This window comes from Pholcus phalangioides, unplaced genomic scaffold (assembly GCF_987345545.1).
Source record: "Pholcus phalangioides strain wild (caught in Gottingen) unplaced genomic scaffold, Ppha-v1.0 ptg000012l_1, whole genome shotgun sequence".
NCBI lineage: Eukaryota > Metazoa > Arthropoda > Arachnida > Araneae > Pholcidae > Pholcus > Pholcus phalangioides.
The window spans coordinates 8347122-8357035 of NW_028301605.1; the positions used below are offsets into that span (position 1 = coordinate 8347122).

At 40.8% G+C, this 9914-nt stretch overlaps 1 long non-coding RNA gene across 1 annotated transcript in view; it reads right to left on the reverse strand.

The window, feature by feature from the left end:
- Window positions 1–9914, reverse strand: part of LOC149079417 (uncharacterized) — a 70097-nt gene that overhangs the window by 52827 nt on the left and 7356 nt on the right. The gene's annotated exons all lie outside the window — the stretch shown is intronic.

The following is a 9914-nucleotide window of genomic DNA, read 5'->3' on the forward strand; positions in this document are numbered from 1 at the left end:
ACCGTATCCGTGCATTCAACTTCAAGACTTCAATTGGCTCGGAAGCACAAATTGGAAACACAATTCTCGAATTAGGTAGGGAGACCATATCAGTTGGGTATTTTTAGTGGTATGGTCGATGAGGTGGGTCGAGAAACTCGCGTCAAAACCCTGCATGGTAGGGACAAAATGACGTGGAACAATTGTCGGCGAGGTGGGGCCGGGGTGGCAACTCCGAAAAAATGGGAATTCTCGAAGAGGTGGAAAAGGTCAAGACTATCCAGAATTTGTGAATTTTCCCAGTTTCAGCACAAGCTCCTGTTCTGGCTTTTCATGGAGTAATGGGAAAAATAACACAACGGTATAGTCAGTCAGTAAGTAGGCTTTTTTCAGTTTCCCAAGGAGTTGTTGTGTCCTGGTAAAGGACCGCGCGAGTTCATATTTCAAACCGTGTAATACCCCCAATGTAGATTAATATTGGAATTGAATTACCGAGTTTTTCATTTGAATGCTTCGAATTCGTTTCAATAATTTCAATTTACGGGGCACGGTTCGTTAGAGTGGGATTGTGGCGCATGCAAATGACATCATGTCATATAGGCGGCGCTTCACAAAAAACTATCGGGAACAAGCTGTCATTAAAAATGGCTGCTTCGGTATGTTTAATCCGCACTTGAACGCGAGAATTATTGTTTTTGTTTCTCTAAGGGTTTTTATATGACAACCCTTTCAGAAACGAGCATTCAATTTTTTTCTGGAATCTTCGAGATTTTTTTTTATTGCATTTTCTTTTTTCCCGTGGTCCGTATAGCGTGTATACTAAGTTTCAATGGAATACGTCCACCAAAACGGGGACAACATAGGTCTGATCCGTGTCAGTGTACTGACGGGCACTACATTTGCCTGAGCAGTGTCAGAATATTGAAACTACTCAAGGGCAAGGCCGTCTTAAGAGCATCATGGGCCCCCGGGCCAATTGATTTTTTGGAGGCTGTACTTGGCGAATTCTGGAAGATTTGAACCGGTTCTCATTTTTGTCAGGCCCCTCTTCTCTTGAGGCCTCCGGGCCGTGCCCGGGTGGGCCCATGCGTTAAGACGGCAATGCTCAATGGGAAGGGGGTCAACAATTTCTAAAAATTTGCTTACGTAATACTTGAACGGGCCCTATCTTGCAGTTTTAAATACAGTAGTATAACTTTGGTGGCCCTCGGGCTTCACGAACGTTTTAACTTGGCCCACAATGTCTGAAAGATTGAAGACCCCATGCTCTATAACGATATTTGGTCCACAAAATATCGTTATATCGAGGTTTTACTTTATTTTAACCTGTGAATATAAACCTATCTGCAGCCTGATCGTCCTTGAACAGGGATCAAAGATTTCAATGTCAAACATACGCAAACTCTGCCTTAATCTACATATTATTCTCTTCAATGCTAAAAATAAACTTCCAACGTGTAAATTTATACTCTACATACTCTCTGAAGTATGTGTATTTCCATTTATCACATTTATCACCTCGTTTAAGAGAGAGTTCGGCAGACTCCTCACCTTGAACGTTGGATTTCGATCCTTTTTTTTAATCCTCTTCATCTCCTTGTCGAGATATCATGACAGGTCAAGTTCTTATTCTATAATTTACGATGGTCTCTCTCTCTATTTTTCTCATCTTCGCAAGCTGACACATGTTTACCGTAAAAGATGGCCGATCATCTAAAGCGAAAGAATCAAGAACTGTTGAGTCAGCCACCAACATGCGCAGTGTTTCTTTCGGATATAAACATGTTGGGATTAATTGTTAAACCCCTAAGGATCTCGAAGAATAACATGTCGTAAACAATCAATTTTGAACTGATTCTAAATCTTGTGAATAATTTGCAGAAAAGGTTATATACAGTGATGTTAAACTCGGTTATGACGGCACCTTATCTGTAACGTCAATTTGCGGTTCTGGCCGATTCCCTTAGAGCAGCGTTTCTCAACCTGTGGTCCGCAGGTAGACTTGATAAAACTATTCTTCCGTTGTAATTGATATTTGTGATATCCATATGGGTTAAAATAAAACTATACCTTGAAACTTTGGTTCTCTCACCATGCATCATCAAGGCGAATGCAGGAAATTGCAATCTTAAATACGGGATATCACTAAATTTTGCAAAAAAAAATTCAAATTCATTGCTTAAAATGTAATTTGCTTATTACTGCTAAAATTGCTAAAAGGGTGTGGAAGTAAAGGGCATCAACAAATCGCAGTTTTCAAAAATGTACAGTGTTTCAGGGTAAAAAAATATTCAAATGACCATACTTGGTTGAAAAAAATACGGTAGACTGGGATCTTAAATAATAATTCGTAAAATACTGGGGGGGGGCATTGCCAATTGTCATTTAAAAAAATATTGCCAAAAGTAGGCACAATCACCGATCGCAATTAAAATTGCTGAAAAATTGACTAAAAAAACGTTAAATCTGACAAATATGTGAGATTTATTGCTTCATATTAATTTTTGAAACGTGAACAGACTTTTGACCCACACAATGTACCTTAAAACCCGGAAAGAAAATTGGCAAACTAAGCAATTTTTCACGTTTAAGGCAGGAGTAAATTGGAATATTCAGAGCATTTTCTAACTAACAGTCGGAAGAATAACGAAATTCATAGACATAATAATCGAGGATGCGCTCAACGAGAGATTATTCAATAAATAAAGTTTAAAATTTACCCGAAAGAGAGCGCTTTTGGCCAGTCTGATTGTGTTTATATTTATCCACGCCGGGACCTTATATTTTTCGAAGTGAAAACAACTGTAGTAGCTGGATATTCTGGCATGTTCCAGAAGTTGCCTATAAAGACAAGTGACCGCAAGACCAGAAATTCATCTATGGTTTTGCTGCCTGTGGCCTACACGAATTTTGCTGCCCTTCTCCCATTCTAGTCTAATTTTCTTGACTACTCTAACCCGCTTGGCACCCCCCCCCCCCAACTCTTGCAAGTGCACCCGTGTCTCTAAGTCACTCCCATGCTCACATACTCAAATCACTCTTTTGGTCACTCCCATGCTCACATACTCAAATCACTCTTTTAGTCAGTCACATGCTTTCAAACTTTCTAGGTCAGTTTTTTTGGTCGCTCACTAACCTAGTCTTGCTGTCTGGGTAGAGGTGGATTCATTCAGGGTTATATACAAGTTTTGCCACCCTCCTCCCATTCTACTAATTTTTTTGGCCACTCATTCCTTAAATTTTCTGCGCCCCTCTCAACTTTTCGCCTTGGGCTATAGCCCATTAAACTTCCTCCCCCCCCCCCTCCCTGTAAATACACCACTGCGCATAAGCCGTATTTTATGGGACACTCCGTATTTCTTTGTTTTGGAAAAATGTGCCAAGAAGCATCTAATTCCCAGTTTCGTACTATTTTTAATTAAAAAATAATTATTGCATCATCTTAGTCTTTTATCTAAATCGTGGTGTGATTGGGACCAATAAAACACCCTCTACAATCGGTTTAAATTCAAACTTTAGTTTCAAACTTTGCCCCCGACATTTCGCTCCGGGATGTTTCGTCCCCGGTACATTTCGCCCCGCAAATTTGTCCTGACCGTATGAGTAACGATATGATATACGTACCAAGTGAGTGATGATATGAATGACTGTATGAGTGACCCCGTGAGTGATCAAGTTAGTTGGACATTTGCCTCCTGACTTTTCGCCTGCCCTGACAGTGTGAGTGACCGTATGAATGACTGCATGAGTGACAAGTAAATGACTGTATGAGCGACCGAGCGCATGACCATGTGAGTGACCAAGTAAGCGACGGTATAAGTGACCAAGTGCATGACCGTATGAGTGACTGAGTGAGCGACTATGTGAGTTGGACATTCAGCCCCGGATATTTCACACCCCATGTGAGATATTATGTTTTTATTATTATGATGTTTATTACACCATATTATGTGAGTTATATCACTCTTTGGTCATTCACTCAGCCATACAGTCACTCACACTCGCATAATCATACGGTTACTCCCTTGATCATTCATACAGTCACTCACACTCGCATAATCATACGGTTACTCCCTTGATCATTCATACAGTCACTCACACTCGCATAATCATAGGGCTACTCCCTTGATCATTCACACGGTCGGTCACTCACTCACTCACTCATACAGTCAATCGAACACTCCCTTGGTCACTCACTCACTCACTCACTCACTCATACAGTCAATTGAACACTCACTTGGTCACTCATTCAGTCATCCACTCACATAATCATACGGTTACTCCCTTGGTCATTCATACGGTCACTCACTCACTCACTCATACAGTCAATCGAACACTCACTTGCAAGGGCGTAGCGAGTGGGGGGGACTTGGGGGGTCTGGTCCCCCCCCCCCCGAAATGTGAGAAAATGACCCAAAAAAGGAAAAAAGATGGCCAAATCCATTGTTCTGTCACTTTGGGGCCCCCCCCCGAACGAAATTTCTGGCTACGCCCCTGCTCACTTGGTCACTCATTCACTAACCCACTTATATAGTCTCTCAGTCACCTAATCACTTTATCACTCACACAGTCAGTCACTCATACTGTCAGGAGCGAAATTTCCGGGGGCGCAATGTACCGGGGCCGAAACTTCGGAGGCGAAATTTCCTGATCCCCCCACAATCCTTGAAGTACGAAAGAATTTGGATGGCCCTGCACACTATCCGATAAGAAACATCCTCGAATATCTGATACCATACTTTTTTGCGATCTTAAGAAAAAAGAAAAGAAAATACACGTATTTTCTACGATTCATGGCGTCATGCGCCCGCCATTGCATTAAAAAGAGGAATTTAAAATTTATTTATGGATGTGCACGTCTAAAAGAAAGGAAAGTCAAATTATTGCTTTCGAAGGAAAAATATGTGAAAAATCGAGGCCAGGGTAAAAATACGAGTGATCTGATTTGCCGTCGTGGGCGTGCTTTTGGGCCGTGCGTGCGTGCATGCACACAGCAAGCCTATGTGTGTGCACTTCGGCACGTATCTGAAGCCCCGTGAAGAACAAGGCGAATTGTTTATTAATAAACTCAATCTACTGATTGGTCTGTTTAAAGGAAGAAAAAAAAAACAAAATCACGTACGTATCACGTGTTGTGCCGGGATTTCTTATTATCCTCAAAAGGGTGCTCATCATCATCATCAGATCCGAAATAATAATATAATAAAAAGAAACAGCAAAAATGTTTCCTTTACAAGAAGAATATAAGATTAGAATCATCATCATGGCAAGGGTCCGTCATGAAATTGAAGATTTGGAACAATTAGGTCTTTAAACGAATGGAAGCATCATAATAAGAGCCCGGATTACATGCATTTAAAAAGTGGCAAAATATGAACTAAAAAACGTTGGAAATATGCATTGAAAAAAGCTGAAATGTGCGCTGAAAATGCTGCAATATGCACTGAAAATGCTGCAATATGCACTGAAAATTCTTAAATATGCACTGAAAATGCTTAAATATGCACTGAAAATGCTTAAATATGCACTGAAAACTACCGAGGCATACCATGAAATCAAAAAGATGTGCGAAAAAATGAAAACAAATCCATCTAATATCATATGGCGGATTATACGCAAAAATGAAATACAAAACATGCGTTTGAAAGTGTCAAAAAATAAAAATTCATGGAAATTATGAAAATATGCATTTAAAAAATATCAAAATATGAATAAAATAGAAAAATAAGCCTTAAAATTCTTTCTTTAATAAAGTACCGTAAAATAGTACCGTAAATATAATACAAAGTAGAAAACTTCTACCTTAATGAAATTTCACTAACTATGAAAAATATGTACAAAAAGGAAAAAAAAAATTTCCATATTAAAAGCACTGAAGTATGACCGAGCTTAGGGGGGGGGGGGGGTTTACGCATTTATATGCTGTAACTATAGAAAAGTGCTAAAATATGCAACATATTTACTTATACATTTGAATATAATCCTGGCTCTAATCATAGAAAAGGCACTCTTGATAATCCCGCCGTGCGCTAATCCGGCCCGTCCAGTAATCTGGCATTTTTAGGCGAGTTTTCTTCGAACCATAGAACAGGAAAACATGTCACTGTAATGTCTTTGCGCAGGAATTTATATTATTTGGTCCTTTATTTGGCAATGTTCCTGTCTAAAAAGCTAAATGCTTTTCTTGTATTTTTCAGAAAAACGTATTTTATATTTAGAGCTCGTTTCGGCATTGATTCTTCTAAGTAACCCCAAAATGTTTGACTTTTACTTGTGAGCAGTTCGTGAAGTTTCCATAACTACCAGCAGAATGGCTCAAAGATACGCACATGTCTCCGATTTCTTGACAAGCAGAATCGACGGTTCGTCGAATTGATTCTGCGCTGTAATATATAAATTGACGTCACGACGAAAACGTGACGACACGGCGGAAAACTTGTACAGCTACGAATTGGAGCTGCGACAAATTTGTACCGCGACGAATTGACACTGCGACAAATTTGTATTGCGACAAATTTGTATCGCGATGAATTGGAGCTGCGACAAATTTGTACCACGAAGAATTGATACTGCGACAAACTTGTACCGTGACAAATTGAGGCGCGACGAGTTGAGCGCGACAAGTTGAGTGCGACAAATTGACCAGCTACGCAAGCGGAGCAAGAACGATTTTTAACCCCCCTGCGCGTACAAGCTTTTGGCGATAAATTTGAATGATCTGTATCAGACTTATAGGCGATAAATATGGTAGGCTTGTTCGCACGTTAAAAAAAGGGAAGAAAGAAAAAATAATAAGGGTGGGGGGGGGAGAACAATACACAGACAGTAGATAATTAGATAAGAGAGTTACAGAGAGATAAGAAGTTTAATTCATAGGTCTACAATAAAGCTTCGCGATAAGGTGAAAAGAGGTTGAAGAAACGGTCAGCTTGATTGAATTGATTCCCCTGGCATTTGGACGCAACATTACGTCCCTGATCGTGAAGGGGTGAACCCTTGCATTTTAGAGGAAAACGCCATGTGTAGAGGAAACATATTGTTGTGCTGGGCATTCTCCAACAATGGTGAAAAGTAAGTTGGTAAACAATATAATGATGAATATAACATAAAATATGACAACATAAAAATGACATTTTTAAACCATTAAAATCGGTGTAAAATTACATGAATGCAGTGTATTCCCTGCAGAGGCGGATTAAGGTAGGTTGAAGCCAAAGGCGAAGAAAAAATATTGCGACCCCCCCCCCCCCCCGAAAAAGTGTAAAATTGGGGTTTTGCGAGACCTTGTGAAGTCGGACCCGCAACAGCCGTTAAATCCTCCCTCTGGTTCCCCGAAGTGCCATATCTTATTCTAAATACAGTATTTACAATAAATTGCTATTGTTATGTAATAGCATTCAAGGGCATCTCATTTGCTTAATATAAGTCCCTCAAAATTTTTCTTTGGATAAAAAAAATTTCAATGCTTGCCAATTAAATGGTTGAATGAGCTTTTTCAAAATGTCTTCCAGTAATCCGGCACACACTGATCTGATATGAACCGGATTGGCGAGAGTCTAGTGCATCTTTGATCACTGGTGGATTTAGGATTTACAGTATACCGGGTAAATTTTTCTTTGAGGACCCCCCCCCCCCCCATAAAGTAGAGGTGCTCAAAGTGCACGTCGCGGCACACGGGAGGGTGTCGTTGCACTAAGCCGAGGAATCAGCCTTTACTGACCATTTGCTCAACTGCCATGAGTATTTAACCGTTGAGAGAGGGAGCGTTGGAAAAGGACCATTAGAACGATTGAGCTGCAAGTAAATGTTGGCTACGTAAAAAAAAAAAAAAAAAAAAAAAAAGGGAACTACTGACAAATTATCACAGTCATCGTTGAAATGATGACCAAGTCAGGCCATTGGCAAAGAATGGCCAAGTAAAGCCTGTAAACGCAATGCAGTTGGTAAACGATTTCCGGCTGAAGCCATTGTTAACGATGGCTAAATAGGACAACTTGTAAACAAATGGGCAAGTGAAGCAACTGGTAAACGACCGCTAAGTAAGGCCACTACTAAAACACACATGCACCTCGTCCATATTCCTCTGCAGAACTTCTAACGAACTGGTGCATGCTGGAATGTACGTGTTGTGAATCCAACGTGAAGTTTATTTCTGTATAATTCTTATTATGTGCAGTGCTTCCATCCGCCAACAATTTTTCTAACCATCAGTGAAGTGTAATGATCGAAGATTTTGCCGTTGTATAGGCCTGTTGCTTTCGGTGGCGAGACTTGTTAACGGGGAGATCGGCTCTTATTCGCTCCTCAAACTTGCATGGCATATGTTGTTGCAAAAAATACATTTTCTCGGAAATAACGGTGTAAGATCTCTCATGGATCCCCCCCCCCCCTCCCCTATGTACTTGAAGGCTCAAGTCAGGGTGGAAATATGCGTTATTATTAAGACGTATTCCGAAAACTTTCTCAAAATATAAGACCTCACCGGAACGAAAAAGACGTCACCAGCCTGTTAAGAAGGATGACTGACCTCTCATTATTATTGAAAGCCTTATGTGAAGGTCCCAGAGAGCTCCGATTCATAACTTGTATTTACTTCCGACACACACAGATTACTGTCTTTACACCCCGTCTGTATCCGAAGACGCGACGACTGGTCAGTTTCTAATTTCGATTGAATACGATCGTGGCAATGACCTTTTACTTGACTGATCCTCATCGCGAAAGAGGATTTCACGAGATCAAATGCCCAATGACGACGATGACTGCCTCTTAAGCTGTTCCTTAAACACCGTTCATCCGTCTCGCTGCCGTATTAGCAGAAACTATTCCAATAAATGTACGAGTTCCTATTTCTTTCGATGAAAAAATATCCATTCATGAAAAAGTTTCTACTACTAAGTCTTACTCGAAAGACTTACGGAAAAATGCCACTCAGTGAAACTGAAAAAACACTGATCAAGCCTCACAGAACGTAATGTTCGAGTCTAACACAAACTTTGAAGAATTCGATCCTTCCTTTTATTTTAAACCGAGCACAACTCCGATTTATCGCCATCTATGGGCAATTTACTACCTAGTGATTTGTGCCAGAAGTGCAAGTGTGTGTACATAACAGTCTGAGTGCGTATCTAGCGTTGAGTCTGATTTTTCAGTGCTGCCGAATTCTTACAGAGCCTCACAAAAATATCTCTGAATTCTCAGAGCCTCGCAGAAAGTGCTCCGAATTCTTAAAGTGTCACAGAAACTTCCCTTGAAATATTCGAGACTCACACAAACTTCCCTGAAATATGCGATCGAACCCCACAGAAACCTCTCTCTGAATTCTTGAAGCCTCATAGAAACTTCCCTGAGCTATTCGATCCTCATAGAATCTTCCTCTGTGTACAGAGCTCCTCCCCGAACTGTTTGAGAATCACATAAATCATGAGTTAGAGGCTTCGGTAACCCAACAGATCAATTCATCCTCGCTTCAAAATGAGGAAGACACACACAACACGTTCCTGTGACTACTTATTCGGTAGAAATTTCGCAGAGCAATGTATACGATGTGCATGTACGGTTGTAGCATGGGGCCTCCACAAAGATAGGGTTGACAGGGCTTCAGTCTGGGGGGGGGGTCTATTCTTAACCAGATAATGGTCCGCCGCTATGTCTTAATGAAGAAGTTTTATCAGGTGGTCGAATACCTGGGCCATGCCGGAAGCTGTATGTGTTGTGAACCTAACGTGAAGTCTGATTCTGTGTAATGCTTGTTATGTGTAATGCTGGTATTTGAGAACCACAGGCTGGGCTGTTGGCCCGAGACAATTTTTTTTTCTTCACTATACAGGGAGCAGTGAAAAATCTGGCCTGAGCCTTGCTGAAGATCGTAGCCTAGGACGAGGCCCACCGTCGACACAGTGGTGGTCGGCAGAAGTTGCTTTCCCGTGGCTTTC